Source organism: Triturus cristatus, chromosome 7, assembly GCF_964204655.1.
Source record: "Triturus cristatus chromosome 7, aTriCri1.1, whole genome shotgun sequence".
NCBI classification, from domain to species: Eukaryota; Metazoa; Chordata; class Amphibia; order Caudata; family Salamandridae; genus Triturus; species Triturus cristatus.
In genome coordinates, this window is record NC_140590.1 from 1,805,116,307 (window position 1) to 1,805,134,668 (window position 18,362).

Consider the following 18,362-nt stretch of genomic DNA (forward strand, 5'->3'; position numbering starts at 1 on the left):
TGGAATCATGCACAGTATTAACAACCGAGTGGGGTTTGAGGTTGCACATAGTAATGCAAATGCATTCAGCATCACTAAGGCTGGTTGCCCTTGATGGAGTGTAGTCAGTCACCCAGGCTACACATGTTGTTGGTCTCAGAAAGCTTTTTGGTATTGCTCTGGTGATTTTACATTTGCATTAGATGGAAAGGTGGTGTTATTTTTTTATGCAGAAGCAGACTCTTAGCACACAACCAGCTGCCTATCCTATGGAATCATGCACAGTATTCACAACCGAGTGGGGTTTGAGGTTGCAGTCAGTAATGCAAATACATTCAGCTTCACTAAGGCTGGTTGCCCTTGCTGGAGTGTACTCAGTCACCGAGGTTACACATGTTGCTGGTCTGAAAATGTTGTTTGGACATGTGCTTTTTTAAAAATCTAAAAAGTGGATTCATAATGTGTCAGACTGTAAAAGTACTTATCATTTGCCAAAAAAAGAGTAGTAAGTGTGCTTTCAAATTGGCAAAGAAATTTTGTTTTTTGACTAATATGAAAACATGACTCTGTGTGCAAAGAGGAATTACAGGCAGAGATTTATTGCGTATTGCTCTGGTGATTTGACATTTGCATTAGATGTAAAGGCACACAGCCAGCTGCTTATCCTGTGGAATCATGCACAGTATTCACAACCGAGTGGGGTTTGAGATTGCAGTCAGTAATGCAAATACATTCAGCATCACTAAGGCTGGTTGCCCTTGCTGGAGTGTAGTCAGTTACCCAGGTTACACATGTTGCTGGTCTGAAAAAGCAGTTTGGACATGTGCTTTTTTAAGAATCTGAAAAGTGGATTTAAAATGTGTCAGACTGTAAAAGTATTTATCACTTGCCAAAAAAAAGAGTAGTAAGTGTGGTTTCAAATTGGCAAAGAAATTGCGTTTTCAGACTAGTATGAAAACATGACTCTGTGTGCAAAGAGGAATTACAGGCAGAGATTTATTGCGTTATGCTCTGGTAATTTTACAGTTGCATTAGTAGGAAAGGGGGAGCTATTTTTTTATGCAGAAGCAGACTTTTAGCACACACCCAGCTGCTTATCATGTGGAATTATGCACAGTATTCATAACTGAGTGGGGTTTGAGGTTGCACTTAATAATGCAAATAAAAACATGTAAAATAATATGGACTATGTTTTCACCATAAATTAAGGTGTAGTGGTATAAATGAGGAATACTTTTAGGGTTTGAGGTTGCAGTCAGTAATGCAAATACATTGAGCATCAGTAAGGCTGGTTGCCCTTGCTGGAGTGTAGTCAGTCACCCAGGTTACACATGTTGCTGGTCTCAGAAATCTGTTTGGTATTGCTCTGGTGATTTTACATTTGCATTAGATGGAAAGGGGGACCTATTTTTTTATGCAGAAGCAGACTCTTAGCACACACCCAGCTGCTTATCCTGTGGAATCATGCACAGTATTCACAACCGAGTGGGGTTTGAGGTTGCAGTCAGTAATGCAAATACATTTAGCATCACTAAGGCTGGTTGCCCTTGCTGGAGTGTAGTCAGTCACCCAGGTTACACATGGTGCTGGTCTCAAAAAGCAGTTTGGACATGTGCTTTTTATCAGAATCTGAAAAGTGGATTCAAAATGTGTCAGACTGTAAAAGTACTTATTACTTGCCAAAAAAGTAGTAGAATGTGTACTTTCCAATTGGAAACCAGATGTCATCAGTGATGTCATGAGTGATGTCCGTGACCATGTCATGAGTGATGTAATATGTGACATCATCAGTAGTGCATTGCGGGCGCGCGAGTTATAGTTAGCTGAACTACCTATAACGGGGGAATTTCATTGTTTTTTTACGAGTGAAATGTCCAGCTAACTATAACATGTGTGAAACCTTTGGTTTTTTCATTGAATATATATATATATATATCACTCTACCAAGGCACTCTCAGGCGGGTGGTTTTGCGTGGTGGTGCCCATGCTTTTAATATGTACGCTTACCAACATTGTCCTCGTCTTATAACAAAGTGAAGCACTCCGGGGGGGTCGTATCATCTCATCTTTAATCAGCGAGTAAACAAAACAGATGAGTTTCAGAGATTCCTTTGTCAGTGTTTAGTTACAAACGCCGCGCGGAAGCATTTAAATTCATTTTATGTCACTCACGCAACAGCAACATAAATGACAGACATATCGGCCTTACTTTTGCATTTTGCAAAGCGGCCATCTTGGAACAGTAAATTTATCGTGGAACATTCTTATCCATTATAACAATTCATTCCATTGCTAGGTAATTTGCAAAACAATTTGGACAAATGATACAGATAATTTGATATCACGATTCTTTGTGTAAACATTTTCAATATGCTATGTAGCTTCATGTCCTCTCAACATTCCGTGATGTACCAATGCATACATTCTGACAATCAACATCACATTGCTTACATTGAGCTGCAGAAAACTCATGAGTTCTACTCTAATATTTAGCCGTGTATCGGCACTTGGTTATCCAAAATCTCGCCATGTATTGGCCTCATTGCACAATACTCTAATATTACAGTCAAAAGATTGTTGGAGGACATATCACCACCAATCGCCAAAACCCAAGTTAGCAATTTAACATTAAGACCAACAGAATGAAAAATGAATGGAAAAAATGTGTATAGACAAAAATTGTACAAGTGACAGAACTGAATACAATCAGCAGGCTAGAAATAGCTTTAGGGATGCAGATTCAATAAACCCAAATTATCTGCCCAAATGGACAACTAGTTCTTCTCCACTGTTAAGACCGTGTGGCACTTTAGTATGTAAATCAATTAAATAGCGAGATTCCACATGTTATAGTTAGGTGGACATTTCATTTGTAAAAAACCAATGAAATTCCCCCGTTATAGTTAGTTCAGATAACTATAACTGGCGCGCCTGCAATCCACTGCTCATGACGTCACATATTACATCACTCATGACATGGTCAGTGGCATCACTCATGACATCATCCTTTTGATAGAGTGGCGGTCGCGCGAGTCATAGTTATCTGAACTAACTATAACGGGGGAATTTCATTGTTTTTTTACGAGTGAAATGTCCACCTAACTACAACATTTGTGAAACCTATGGTTTTTTAAGTGAATTTGCAAGGTTTTTTAAATGCTAATTCCTAACTATAACGTGTGTGAAACCTATGGTTTTTTCAGTGAATTTGTACGTTTTTTTAAATGCTAAGTTATGTATTTGTTATTATATTTTTTATATATTTATTTTACAATAAAATACGTATTACCTTTTTTTTATGGTTTTTCACCGTGCGCGCACGGTGCCGCGCGCGCATCCCGTGATTTTTTGAAAAAGAAATAAAAAATGTTTTTTCAACCTTCGGGGTCCTTCAGGGACCCCCTGACAAAGGCTAGGGGGTCAGGAACTCTCTACCCTGCCCCCTTTTCACATTCACCACCTTCCTTTTTCACTCTTGCATTCAAAACAAACAAAATGGTGGCCGACACTTCCTGATTTCGACCGATTTGAACATTGACTGACATGTAACCACCAATCAGAATTACGCTGGCGCACGTTAGGGTGCGCCCACCGTGCACGCACGGTGCGCGCACTGTGCGCGGCTATTAGATATTTATGTACTTTAACTGCAATTTTCTCAGGAACTACTGAACAGATTGACTCCATATATGCAAAAGGCACATCCCTGACCTGAGGAATACCTCTTTGCCAAATTTCAAGTAATTCTGTTCAGCCGTTCGGGCTGTATCTTCGACTAAAGGTCCTAATGGAAAATGCATGGGGAAAACACGTTTTGGGACCCCCCTTTTTTCTTGGCCCCCGCTTGACGAATCCCCCCAAGACTTTCAGGGTAGGAGCTGAGCGGAGCGCCCCATTAGTTTTGAAAAATTTGCGAGGATTCGTCAACCGGCGCCAAAGTTATTCAAAATAGAATTTTGAGATTTCCTATGGAAACACGGTCCTAACTATAACTATCTACTGGCGACCGCCAGTAGATAATATATATTATCTACTGGCGGTCACCAGTAGATAGTTATAGTTAGGACCGTGTTTCCATAGGAAATCCGCAACATTCTATTTGGAATAACTTTAGTGCCGATTGACGAATCCTCGCGACATTTTCAAAGTCTTGGGGGGATTCGTCAAGCGGGGGCTGAGAAAAAGGGGGGGTCCCAAAACGCGTTTTCCCCATGCATTTTCCAATAGGTGCTTTAGTCCAAGCTACAGCCCGAACGGCTGAACAGAATTACTTGCAATTTGGCAGAGAGGTAGTCCTCAGGTCAGAGATGTGCCTTTTGAAGGTCTGGTGTAAATCTGTTCAGTATTTCCTGAGAAAATAGCATTTAAAAGCATATATATATCTATAGGCGCGCACCGTGCGCGTACGGTAAAACATACCGTACGCGCCCGCTGCCGTGCGCGAGCGCGCTTCTGATTGGTTGTTAGAACTTAGTAAACATTTGAATCGGTCGAAACCAGGAAGTGTCGGCTGCCATTTTGTCTCTCGCAGTCTGAGGGGGTGAAAAACAAAGGTGGAGAACGTGAAAAGGGGGCAGGGTGGACAGTTGCTGACCCCCTAGCCTTTGTCAGGGGGTCCTAGAAGGACCCCCAAGGGCCAAAATGTGTTTTATTTTTTTTACGAAAAATCGCTGAGTGGGCGCAGCGTGCGCATACAGTTGAAACGCAAAAAATCCGCGAACTGTGTAACATGGGTGCGCGGTGCGCGAAGCGCACCGTGCGCGCACGGTACACGCACGGTGAAAAACCTTAAAAAAAAAATAAAAAAATACATAACTTAGCATTTAAAAAACATACAAATTCACTGAAAAAACCATAGGTTTCACACACGTTATTGTTAGGAATTAGCATTTAAAAAACCTTGCAAATTCACTTAAAAAACCATAGGTTTCACACATGTTATAGTTAGCTGGACATTTCACTCGTGAAAAACCATTGAAATTCCCCCGTTATAGTTAGTGCAGGCAACTATAACTCACGCGACCGCAATCCTCTGCTGATGACGTCAGATATTACATCACTGATGACATATGTGTCTTTCTGAAAAAAAAATATTTGTAATATATGTATAGCTAAAAATGAATGGAAGAAGACATGGGTAAATAAGTGTCTAAATACAGTGATGTAATATCTGACGTCATCAGCAGAGGATTGCGGTTGCGTGAGTTATAGTTGCCTGCACTAACTATAACGGGGGAATTTCAATGGTTTTTCACGAGTGAAATGTCCAGCTAACTATAACATGTGTGAAACCTATGGTTTTTTAAGTGAATATATGTATATACATATATATATATATATATATATATATATATATATTATCTACTGGCGGTCGCCAGTAGATAGTTATAGTTAGGACCCTCTTACCATAGGAAATCCTCAACATTCTATTTTGAATAACTTTGGCGCCGGTCGACGAATCCTCGCAAAATTTTCAAAATAGGTGGGGCGTTGAGCTCCGCTCCTACCCTGAAAGTCTCGGGGGGATTTGTCAAGCGGGGGCTGAGATAAAAGGGGGGTCCCAAAACGCGTTTTTCCCATGCATTTTTCCATAGGACCTTTACACAGAGCTACAGCCCGAACGGCTGAACAGAATTTAATGAAATTTGGCAGAGAGGTAGTCCTCAGGTTAAGGAAGTGCCTTTTGTAGGTTTGGTGTAAATCTGTTCAGTAGATTCTGAGAAAATAGCCTTTAAATCAATATATATATCTGAGCCAGCTTACGGTGCGCTTACGGTACGCTTACCGTACGCGTACGGTGACGTGCGCGAGCGCGATTCTGATTGGCCGTTAGATCTTAGTAAACATTCGAATCGGTCAAAACCAGGAAGTGGTGGCCGCCATTTTCTCTCTCGCACTCTGACAGGGGGTTGAAAAACAAAGTGCAAAAACATGTAAAGGGGCTGTTTAGACAGCTCCCAAGCACCTAGCCATGTCGAGGGAGTCCCCAACGATCCCCCAAGTGAAAAAAGGCAATTTTAATTTTTTCGAAAATTTCGCCGATGACGCTTACCGTACGCGTACGGTAATAAATAATAATAAAAAAAAAAAATATCCACATTATCCCTACCCCGTGTGCAAAGGGTGCCCGAAGGGGACCATTTGTGCATGGCATATTACAGCGCAACAAAACATATATTTTACCTGTCACAAGGATGCTCATCATATGTCCTCCATGTGCGCAAGGTGCGCGAAGCACATCGTGCGTTCATGGCCCATCTAGCGTAACGTGGGCACGCGGTGCGCGAAGCACGGAACGAACTGCGTTAAGTGGGCGCTCACGCCACAAATGGCGTAAAGTAACTTAGCATTTAAAAAACCGTACAAATTCACTGAAAAAACCATAGGTTTCACACACGTTATAGTTAGGAATTAGCATTTAAAAAACCTTGCAAATTCACTGAAAAAACCATAGGTTTCACACATGTTATAGTTAGCTGGACATTTTACTGATAAAAAACCAATGAAATTCCCCCGTTATAGTTACTGTAGGCAACTATAACTCACGCGACCGTAATCCTCTGCTGATGACATATGTGTCTTTATGAAAAAAAAATATTTGTAATATATGTATAGCTAAAATTTAATGGAAGAAGACATGGGCAAATAAGTGTCTAAATACAGTATTAGCATCAGCAGAGGATTACGGTCGCGTGAGTTATAGTTGCCTACAGTAACTGTAACGGGGGAATTTCATTAGTTTTTTATCAGTAAAATGCCCAGCTAACTATAACATGTGTGAAACCTATGGTTTTTTCAGTGAATATATATATATATGAACTCCAACTCCAGTTTCTTCAATCAGAAACGGACACCGATAAAGGGGCTTAGATCATTCATCTGTTCTTTGTTTGTTTGTTAAGCTGTTGCGCGTTTCGGCATTTCCTGCCTTGTTCACACAACAAACGTCATCCACATTTAACCTTTAAAATAGCAGGGCTCCAAGTCACATGATTATCTCTTCGAGATGCCATGGAAAACAGACTCAGCACTCAATTTTAAATCATGACAACTATAAGTAATACTTAATCACTGTAATAAAATCTTTGGGTACTTGAATGCTATTCATAATTAACATCATTATAGCGTTCAATATTTTTTATCATACATTCCATCAAGTTCTGGGAAATTAAAAAGAAAATTGATTCTTGTGTCATTGCCTCACTCGGCATATAAAGTTCAAGTGCTAAATTGATCATCATTAACAGTCTGATAATCTCATAGGGTTAAATTAAAATCCTAGTTATTTTGCGGCGTATTTCCGTAAACTAAAATATAATTTTTTGTTGCAAATACAGGGTCTTCAGATTTATCTTCAGCTCTGCCATAGCCTAGCACCCCACATTAAGGTTGTGCATTCCAATACCCGCATTGCCAATTTAATGGAGTGCTAGTGCAAAACGGTTGTTGGAATATATAGCCACTCAAATAATAAAATATCTCTCGTCACATAATATGTGAGGTCTGGCCTATATAAAGTGCATGTGCTTTCACAATATTTCACTCCGGGTCATCACCTCTCTTGGTGGACCCACTTCATATGTTGTATAAAGTGCAAGTGCTACATTATAATGCTTGGTCGTCAACCTATGTAACAAGAGTCAATACAATCTATAATTTAAGGAAACACAACCTTTATAAAGGGCAAGTGACATCCAAGTTCATCATTAATTCCGTCAGCAATGCAGGTTATCAGTCGGAGCCAGTAATCTCTTCCAAAATCACCTTCTAGGGTGTGAAAGTACAAGTGCAATATATCTAGTACAAAAAAGTACAAAATGCAATACATCCAATGCACCACATTTGGTATTCACATCTTAGCTACATCACCTCCAAACCAATGAATCGTTTCACAATCATCAACATTCCTCATTTTGCTTGATTTGCAAATTGTTGAATTCTCTCATATACCCATGAGAGACTCAAATAGCTAGTAACATTGGTAAATTAATTGCATTTACACCAACATTTCTTTATCTTGAGTTGTTCCTGATGTTGTACAAAAAACTTTTCAAATAAATATACCATATATATTAAACTTAACCACTACGTATGACCTATATTGATACCCAAAACACTCTACCACTCAGAATTACTTTGTATTCTCCTATGCTTTTTGCTAGGTAAGCGCCGCGATACTGAGGCTGCTCCTGTTAGAATTTACATGCTGCTACTAGCACGAGTATAGCGCTTTTTAAATGCGGAAATAATTAATTAATTTGCACTTTTTAAAATTTTTCGAAGGGTCCCGTTTTCTGGTGGGGTTTGAGTTAGGATATACCCACACTCTAATCGGAGATTGCACCGCTGTTGAGCGGGTCTTTAGCTGCTTTCTTGGGTTCTTGGGGCGGGAGCCATCTTGGGGGAGGAAGCGCCGCTTTGGGACGCCATTGTGGTTGACAGCCTAGTTGCTGCCTGGCCACCTTGCACGCTCGAGGCTACTTAACCCTGCCACCATGCAGGCGCGCAGCGTATGCGCGCAGCGTGGGCGCGCCGGAGGCTCGCCAGAGGCAAGCCCATCTGTGCCCATCAGGGACCAGACGGGACCCGGGGCCACGACCCCTGGTTCTCGCTTGGTATACACCAGAGGTGAGTTGGAGTCTTTGAACACCTGCAATTTTGATATTAGCCCAGATTGTGTTGACATTCTTGTGCGTGAAAGAATCTGGTCCGCCCCCACTCCCCAGCCGGGTCGTAAGGTTATGAGTCAGGCCCGCAGCTTACGTTTTGGCCTCCTTAACACACGCTCCCTGCAACGACATAATTTAGAGGTGTTTACCCTTCTTGAAGAAGGAGAACTAGATCTCCTGGGACTCACCGAGACATGGTTAGAGGATTCCTCTATGCCGGATCTCGTCGCCTCCATACCATCCGACTTTTTGGCACTTTTCTACAATAGATCTGGAGCCAAGAGGGGGGGAGGTGTTGCCCTCCTGTACAACTCACGCCTATTGGTTGAAAGGGTCTTGACGGAAAATTTGGCAGGCGCGGAAGTGATGGGCGTTAAGTTGCAATCAGGGACGGATTGTCTGCTGATTCTGTTAGTCTATCGCCCTCCGTGGACCTCGCCTGATTTCCCTGACTTGTTCATAAGACTGGCCCAGGACATTCGCTCAAGATATGACAAGGTAATGATAATGGGGGATTTTAACTACCATTGGGAGAAGGTCCCAAAAGATGGTCAGGCGTTACAGATCGATGAGGCGTTAACCTCATTAGATCTGGTTCAACAAGTAAGAGGCCCAACACATGCTAAGGGACACACCCTAGACTTGGTGTGGACGACAGTTCCTGTCCAGGACATGGCTGCGGCTCTGCCATGCGTATGGTCTGACCACCACTTGGTGAGAGGCAAGGTTTTGGCGGACAGACTGAAAACAACAACCAAAGGAGGATGGAAGGCAGTTAGGAAGTGGAATAAGTTTGATGGGGATAAAATGATAAATTTACTTCGCACCAACCCCCCTGCCAACAATTGCCCCCTCAACCCAGAGGCCCTCTGTGGGGCACTCATGGACAAACTTCAGAATGCCACAGACAAAGTTGCACCAATCTGTAGGGTGAACCGTACGGATAGGAAACGAGGGGCCCCGTGGTATAATGACTTACTCAGAGCTCAGAAACGTGGGCTACGCAAACTGGAACGAACCTGGCGGAAAAACTACAGTCCTGACTCTCGTAGTAACTATCTACGGGCTCTCGCTGGTTATAAGCAAGCGATTATAGCCAGGAAGTCCGAGTTCTACGAGGAGAGGATTTCTACGGCCACGAACCCTCAGAAAGAAGTCTTCCGAGTCCTCATGGAGCTCAGGAAGAACAAGGAACAGCCCCCGGACTTTAGTCAGGAGGACTGTCAGAAGTTCCAGGATTTCTTCACCAACAAAGTCATTGACTTGGTCACTGAAATTACGGCAACTTCGCAAATTGACTGTCCACCGGTGGATATCCCAGCCATACTGCCAATTACAATCCCGCTCTCTAATCTTCCCTTGATTACAAAGGAGAGTTTAGTCTCCCTCACGGGACGGGTCAAGTCCGGCTCTAGGGCGGATCCATGCCCACCTGAAGTCTTCAAACTCGCATTCCCGGGCATTGAGGATGATGTGCTGAGTCTCTTGAACCTCTCTCTACAAACTGGTCAAGTGCCATCTGCCTTCAAGGAAGCCCGTCTGATTCCCTTGCTAAAAAAACCGGGGGCAGACGCAAAATGTCTGAAGAACTTCAGACCAATTTCCCAGTTACCATTCTTGGCGAAGGTCCTGGAGCAGCATGTCCTTATCACCCTTTCAGAACATCTGGAAAGCAATACGCTGCTAGAGCCGAATCAAGCAGGCTTCCGTGCGAATCACAGCACGGAGCTGGTTATGTTGTCAATCGTAGACAAACTTAGGAACAGAGCAGACAAGAAAATCCCGGGGGCCCTGGTGCTGTTGGACCTCTCCGCGGCATTTGATACCGTGTGTCATGAACAACTACTGTCGCGGATGAGGGACTTCGGCATTCAGGGCATAGCACTGGCATGGTTCACATCCTTCCTTCAAGGGAGGACGCAGAAAGTGCAATTAGGTGACATGCTCTCTACCGCAACCTCGATCACTTGCGGAGTCCCACAAGGGTCTGCTCTGTCACCCCTATTGTTCAACATATACCTACAGCCTTTGATTCGAATGCTTAATCAAATGGACTGTCAGGTATATAACTACGCAGACGACACCCAGATCATCATCCAGCTGGAGGATAGCCAGAATGCCTTTACCAGACTGCAAAACATTCTGAGAAGTACAGCTAACTGGATGTCCGGCAACTCCCTAAAAATCAACCCGGACAAAACCGAGGTGTTGCCGATTACCATCGCTGGCAACCCTTGGTGTGACCGTTTCTGGCCTGGGGAGTTGGGCACGCCTCCAGAACCGGCTGAGGTGGTTAAGAGCCTGGGCATCCAGGTGGACAGCAAGCTGTCCATGAAAAAGCAAGTCACAGCTGTGGTGGGCTGCTGCGTCGGCCTCCTTCGCCAACTCAGGAAAGTTTCCCCGCTGCTCTCTTTTTCCACCCTAAGGAGCGCGGTTTCTGCAATGATTTTGGCTAGGCTGGACTATGGCAATTCATTGTATATAGGACTCCCACAGGGCCTCTTAAACAGAATGCAGACGGTCATGAACGATGCTGCCAGGCTCATTTTCAAGAATCCGAGGAGTACCCAGGCATCCCCCCTCCTGCGGGAACTCCATTGGTTGCCAGTTAGGCAGAGGCTAATGTTCAAGGGGCTCTGCATTGTACACAAAGCGCTTCATGGCAGAGCACCCACCTATCTGAAATCTCGCCTGTCCCTTTACAAACCAGGGAGGGTGCTTAGATCTGCTGATTCCATATATCTGGTTCAGCCACGCTGTAGACTGACCACTGTGGGTGGGCGTGCTTTCTCACATACTTTGCCAGCTATGTGGAATAAACTACCACTGAAACTCCGCAATGAAAAGAAACTAATGCCCTTCCGCAAGCAATTAAAAACTGTGCTTTTCCAGCAAGCGTGGGGTAGCCGCTAAATTTTAAGCTGATGCATCTTTTTATTGTATAGCTGATCCTAACAAAGCGCTTAGAGACCCCTGGGTTATAGTGCGCTATACAAGTCACAAGAAATAAATAAATAAATAAATATGCTCTGTGGTTCCCTACTAACAATTAAAATCCTGACCATGAATACCTCTAGCACCCTAAATGAACATGTAAATCCTCCTCCGAATTTAAACCTGACAGGATGTTGGTATTGAACAGCAATTTAAAGCTCTCTGTATTGTCTATGGGGCAGCACATAAAATGGGGCCTTAGTCCCTACAGAGGAAATTTTTATGGTACTCCCCTGTAAGAAATTTACGTTCCTCTTCAGTCTGTCTGCTTTGTGTTCCACGTGTCAAAAAAGTTCCACTGGGGGGCAGATCATTTAGTCTTGCAGCCTCCCGACTTTGGAACACTCTGCCATTGGAGCTTAGACAAAGGTATACAATGTCTGGGTTTCGGAAAGAACTGAAAACAAAACTTTTTCCCAGGGCTTAATGTCAGTTATATGCTCTAGCCCAGTTACTTGCAGTGCTTCTTGGTAATCTCAGCGCCAGGATACCTGTTGGGTGGCAGCCGCGCTATATAAGAATACCCTTACATTACATTACAATATATATCTGGATTCTAGCTGTCGCAGTTTATGCTCTTGATTGTCTCCCCTTCTCATTCTCGTTACCTGATCTATCGCATAATACGTAAGATCATTCACATTACCCTTGTGCACTTCGTTAATGTATCGGCAACAGGGTAGCTTTTGTCATTATTTTTAACTGCTCTTAAGTGCTGAAGTATCCGTACATGCACCATATGGATGGTACTGTCCACGTACATTTTGGGACAAGTGCACTGCATAATGTAAACCACATATTGACTCCCACAATTCAAGAAACTTGTTATCTTCCATGGGATCTTCATTAGAGACAATATTACTTGTTTCTCTTCCTGTGCAATCTTACAGGCTTTACATTTTCGCATTTCTGGAAGCCAGGACTTGCTTTTCACCATCCCTCCTTACTTCCTACTTCTGGGCTGCTGTTCACCAGATCCTGCCTTATGGACCTTGGTTTCTTGAAAGTGATTAGAGGTCTAAGAGAGGTCACAGCCCTCTAAATGGGGTCTCTTTTCACTAGATACCAGTGATTACTCAAACTGTCTCTCACCCTAGTATGGTAAGCACTATATCTAGTGACCATTTGTATCTCCTCATTAATTTTCCTGTTGTCTACTTTTTACAATGCATTTGGTTGGACCAACACCTTCCTCTTGATTCCATTCACCTTGTTTAATGCCTGATCTAAGACTCGAGTACTACAGCCCCTTTGGGTGAATCTTAGTGAGGCTTGTCTGGGCTTCCATCAGAGACGATACCTCACTGCAGTTTCTTTTCATCCTAAGATGCTCGGCATAGGGTATACTGTTCTTTAATTTCACAGGATGAAAACTGTGGGCGTTCAAAATAGAATTGCCCGTAGTCGACTTCCTGAATGTGCGTGTATGGAGTGTGTTGTCTTTTATGTACACTTCTAAATCAAGTAAAGAGACTTGTGACCTGCTGATCGTATCTGTGAATCTAAGATTCAAAGAGTTATTATTTAATTCCATGATGAAGTGTTGGGCTGATTCCTTCGTTCCTTCCCAGAATGAAAAGGGATCATCGATGACACTCATCCATACTACGACATTCTCCTCTCACTCTTTGATATGTTTGACTTTGAGCACCTGCTCCTCCCACCAGCCCATATGCAAATTGGCATAGCTGGGGGCAAAGCAGGTGCCCATTGCTGTTCCTCGCATCTGTTTGAATGTATCACTACCAAACATAAAAAAGTTGTTTTCCAAACACAGAGTCACCATTTCTATCAACATCCTTGAATGCCGATACAATACAATAGGTCGTGTATTTAGGTAGTGTATCATGGCTCGCAGCCCATCATTATGTATTATACTCGTGTATAGAGATGGTACATCTAATGTGATCAGGAGGAATGACTCCTTCCACACCAGATTCTCAATTTCGTTAAAAAAAGGCTCCCGTATCCTGTATATATGCTGGAAGTTCTTTGACAAACTCCTGCAAGAATTGATCTAGGTATCTGGAAGTGGGTTCGAATAAGCTTCCAATTGCAGAGATGATAGGCCTACCAGGTGGTACTTATTTGTTTTTATGCACCTTTGGGATGAGATACATGATCAGTGTTACAGGATCACTACTTTTAGTTACATGTATTCCCCCTGAGATATCATGCCCAAACCTCTCCATCTTGCAAGGTCTTTATGATATTTATTTTTCACCTCAAGGAGGTTACTTTGCAGCACCTTTTGGTAACCTCTACTGATCCTTATTCGTGAATTTGCTTCCTCATTGTAATTTTGAGGGGCCAAAGGACCACGTTGCCTCCTTTGTCCGATTGTCAGACAACTATATATTTTCTATTTTTGATCTTGCTCATAACCATTGTGTATTTCTTATTGTTCTGATTGCCACCTTCCATAAAACCCTCACTGGATAATATTGACATCTCTTTAAGGTATTTTATGACCAGGTCAAAAAAACCATCATTTGAATCTTTTGGAACATTGGGAATAAAGAGCGATTTAGGTTTGAATGCAGTTTTAATACTTTCAGAAATATCCAATCCAAATACTCCAGCAGTTTCTCCTATAGTACCTGCTAATGTTAAACCCTTGCATTCCCTTTCAATTTCGTTCTATTCATGCAAGACATTCAGGTCTCCAACTTCCAGATTCAATGCTCCTTCTGGGTCTTCCTGCATAACACCTGATTGCTCTTTTTTAAAAAAAGGAACATTTCTTCAAATTAAATTTTCTGACAAACTTGAAAAAGTAAATGCAAGTTTGGCTATAGTCGAAATTGGTGCTTGTACAATAGGATAGACCTAATGAAAGTATGTTGGTTTCTTCTTCTGTAAGTTCCAAGTCCGTCAAATTGATTATTGTTTCTGGATCATTCATTACTTGCCCTGGTGAGGTTCCTTCACTTTGGCACCAGATCGTAGTTCCATTCCCTCCCCGACCCGCTTTGCGTTTCCTGGGTACTCTTTTCTTTTTCATTCTGATCTTTGTCTGGTGTTCTGAGTCCTGTCTAGCCATGAAAAACACAACTCCTCAATGATTGATGGAGGTTCCTGTTGATCCCTATCATAATTGAGACTCCAGCCCCATCCTCTGATTAAGTCTCCACTTCCAAACTAATGTTCGTAGTTGCTTCTGCGCTGTTTTCAACTTCACAATGCAGTTACAAATTTATCTTCTCCATGCACATGCTGTTGGACAGCCTTTGTCGACGTATATTGGCAAAGCGGTGGGCAAATGTGAAGGTTTGACCTCTTTGATAATCCAGCCTATCTCTTAGAAACGTAGTTGCTTTCCTGTCCCTTATTGTTTGTTCATGTTTCTTCAGTCTGCACTGTAAGTCAGCTTCAAATTTCTCCAAGTTTTCCGGTTTTGCAATTTTATTCAACTCAACCTCCAAATTCATAATCTCTTCCAATATTTTCTCTGGATCCCTCTTCACGAATTTAACTAGAATTGTCATCATATTTTGAGAGGAGTCCGCACTGTTCACGGCCCACCCCTGCAACATCTCTAACTAAGCCATGTATTCACTAAGATACACTTAATCAGTCAGTTATACAATCAATTTTTCAAAAACAAATCATCCATTTAGACACTTATATACCCATTTATTCTTCCATCGGCCTTGGGATATACATATATAAAACATATGTAATTTTCAGAAAAACACACATTCACTGGATGATGTCATTAGTGATGTCATCAGTGATGTCATTTAAGATGTCATCAGTGATGTCATGAGTGATGTCACTGACCATGTCATGAGTGATGTAATATGTGACATCATCAGCAGTGTATTGCGGGCGCACGAGTTATAGTTAGCTGAACTAACTATAACGGGGGAATTTCAATGGTTTTGTATGAGTGAAAAGTCCAGCTAACTATAACGTCCCTGAAACCTATGGTTTTTTCAGTGAATCTATATATATAATTCACTTACAAAACCATAGGTTTCACACATGTTATAGTTAGCTGGACATTTCACTCGTAAAAAAACATTGAAATTCCCCCGTTATAGTTCGTTCAGATAACTATAACTCGCGCTCACGCAATCCACTGCTCATGACGTCACATATTACATCACTCATGACATGGTCAGTGGCATCATTCATGACATCACTGATGACATCATCCTTGTGATAGAGTGGAGGTCACGCGAGTCATAGTTATCTGAACTAACTATAACGGGGGAATTTCAATGGTATATTTATTTTACAATAAGCTACCTATGTATATAGTTATAGATTACACAATGAAATTGTTCAAAGCCAGGGGGTCATAGGGAGAGTTTTAAGACCACACAGGGTTGGATCCCCAACCAAAGTACCAAAAACAGCAAGAAACCCTGAGGTCTGAACAAACTAAATGAATAAGGTGAAGTAAATAGCACAGACTAGGCCCAATTGAATAAATCAAGGGGCAATCCCTTTTAAGGACGTAAATCCCTCACTCACCCTAGGTGACATGCTTCATCATATGGGATTCTCCTCCCACAGAAAAAAACTAGTTTCTCTGGGGGCTACAACCCCCTCTCTGAGAGGGAGGAGCTCAGGGATGTTTTATCAGTACACTAGAGGATGAACTAAATCCACATATGATGAGCTTATTGGTATGAGTGAGGGGTGCAGTGCTGTAAGATAAATAATGCAGTGAAAAAAGTGTATTAAAACTAGTTCAGGGACGGTAGATGAAATATGAAGAGAATTGCTGCAAGAATGACACTGCCGTACCAGACCAGGATTAAAATAGTGCACACCTACAGTCAACTTTATAGACTATGGTGAATCAACAAAAAATGATGGTCTAAGATTAACAAATTTAAAAAAGATCTAGCTCGCTTTTCCCTTGAAAGAGTGTACCCATACATAAGTGCTGACTATGTGCCCCCACAATACAACCGACAGGGGCGTAAATATGGGTCTGACTATTCAACATCAGGAAGCGATAAATGGTCAAGTGATTCAGATACTGCCCCTGGTGAGGATTCCTTGTTCAGAGGTAACAAAAAGAGAGGTAGAGGCAACAGGAGAAACTTTCGGGCCGCACCCATGACAATGTATCCTCCGCAGTGGTGGCCACCTGGCCCTTATAATTATCCACCATTTCCTCCATTTGGACAACCTTGTCCTTATCCTGCACCACCCCAAATGCACCCCAACCAGTCTTTTTTAGGGTTTGGCCGTGGCCGTTCAAGGGGAAGAAGACGAAATCAGGTCCATTGGGCAGATCAACAATCAACGACTCCGGCACCGAGCTCAAGAGAGACCCAAGCAGTTCCGAGCACAAGCACAACCTAGTTCTTAATCTGTCTAAGAAGATCTTGACACCAGACGAACTGTCCCTCATGAATAAGGGTCTAGGGTTTGTACCTTCTTTTAGAGGTGACTTGTTTACCATTAAACAGGAACTCGCTCATTTCTTCAGAAAAATACGTTTGAATTTTTTCTTTCGCACTGATTCCAACACTCAACCTGAAAATCAAGATCATAATACAGGTTTACGTAACAAATCTACATTTAATCCCTTGCCTAGTCAAGTTCCTTCTCAGGTACTCACATTCGAGAAAGCAGTGTCCTTGCAGATGTCGAACATTTGTTCAGTTGAGAGCCGCCAGTTTCAGAATTTGACCAATTCTGAGCGGCAAGCCTTGAGATCTCTCACTTCTGATGAGACTATTACGATCAAGCCAGCAGATAAAGGTGGTGCCACTGTAATCATGGACACATCATCTTATCGGGCCGAATGCTTGAGACAGCTTAATAATGATCATTCATATCGTCCTCTCAGTGAGGATCCCACCAAGAGATTACAACAGACTATTCAGATTCTGGTGAATGAAGCCAGTACCAATGGCTGGATTACTGCCAATGAGGCCTTATATCTGGTGAAAACATCTCTGTTAGAAATGGGATTTCTGGTTGGCTAAGGCTTGCGCCAAAGCCAGGCAGAAACCACCACTCTAGTCAGGGCAAGGAAGTTACACGCCAAAGATAACCCCTGCTCACCCCCTTGGTAGCTTGGCACGAGCAGACAGGCTTATCCCTGAGGCGATGTGTAAAGCGTTTGCGCGCGCACCCAGCAACAACACCCAAGGCCCACCACAAAGGAAACTCCACACAAGGTATTCTATAAAAATAGCCTTTGTATTATAGCAAAACACATTAGATAATAAATATACTCTTTACAGGGTGCCACTGGTACGGGTAGAATTTACAAGGGATATGTACAAGACAGGGCCACCCGGACCACTGTCAGGAATAAGCACTTTTTTGGACATAGCACGTTTTGTAGAACTAGTACTTTGCAGGAATTAATACTTGGTAGAAATAATACTTTTAGAACATAGCACATATAATCACTGTATCACCAATTAGAAGTCATAGCGCACAACCAGTAACCACTGGTAACAGGTAATTGCCACCTACGCAACCCTAACCACTTTAGGAGAATCTCACGCAGGGAACCAGTACCACTATGCTAGGTAACACAACCGCATAGGGATAAAAATACATCTAGAGGGGTACACAAAGCATGGTATAAATCATATTAGGAAGGCATCAAGCATCACAGCAATGCACAGGCGCAAAAGCGCATAAGTAACAATGATCAGGAAAAGTTCCTTCTTTAGGAGATAGTTCCTTAGCAACCAAATTAAATATTCTTCTGAACACAGTTCGTTGGCAACAATGTGA